Raw genomic sequence first — 725 nt, forward strand, 5'->3', positions numbered from 1 at the left:
TTTTCGTTTATTCTCTGTTGTCTTCTTGACAGAAGCTTGAAAAACTGGCTTTGACTACTTTAAAAGCCTTATTTCTAAAATGTTTTCTAACATTTTAAATGTTTATAAGGCCTCTTATGTACCTTATTCAGCCAAGTCTATGTTTAAGAGTAAGTTTTATCTGCTTTTGTAATTGTTTTTTTTTTAAGTAATTTAATATCAAATGGTTTAAGGTGAAAGCACTTACAATGTCTTACAATGTCTTAAATTTACTGTAATTTTGATGTAGGTATTAAAGTTTCAAACGGTGCGTTTAATGCAGATAGGAAAGCACATGCTAACTTTAGCGGTGAGTTAGCTAACGTTACCAGAAAGAGAACTAAGGTTAACAACGAGCTAACTCACATTGGCAGGGAGCTAGCTAACATACTAACATTAGCAGAGAGTTATCTAGCTACATTACTGGGAAGAGAATTTAGGTTAGCGGAGAGCTAGCTAACATGCTAACATAATAACATTAGCAGCGAGTTAGCTACGTTACCGGGAAGAGAACTAAGGTTAGTGGCAAGCTAGATAACATAGTAACGTTAGCGGCGAGTTATCTAGCTACATTACTGGAAAGAGAATTAAGGTTAGCAGAGAGCTAGCTAACATACTAACATAATAACATTGGCAGCGAGCTACATTACCGGGGAGAGAACTAAGGTTAGCGGAAAGCTAGCTGTGGCAAGCTAGATAACACAGTA

The sequence above is a fragment of the Astyanax mexicanus genome, chromosome 16 (genome assembly GCF_023375975.1).
Source record: "Astyanax mexicanus isolate ESR-SI-001 chromosome 16, AstMex3_surface, whole genome shotgun sequence".
In the NCBI taxonomy this organism is placed as follows: domain Eukaryota; kingdom Metazoa; phylum Chordata; class Actinopteri; order Characiformes; family Acestrorhamphidae; genus Astyanax; species Astyanax mexicanus.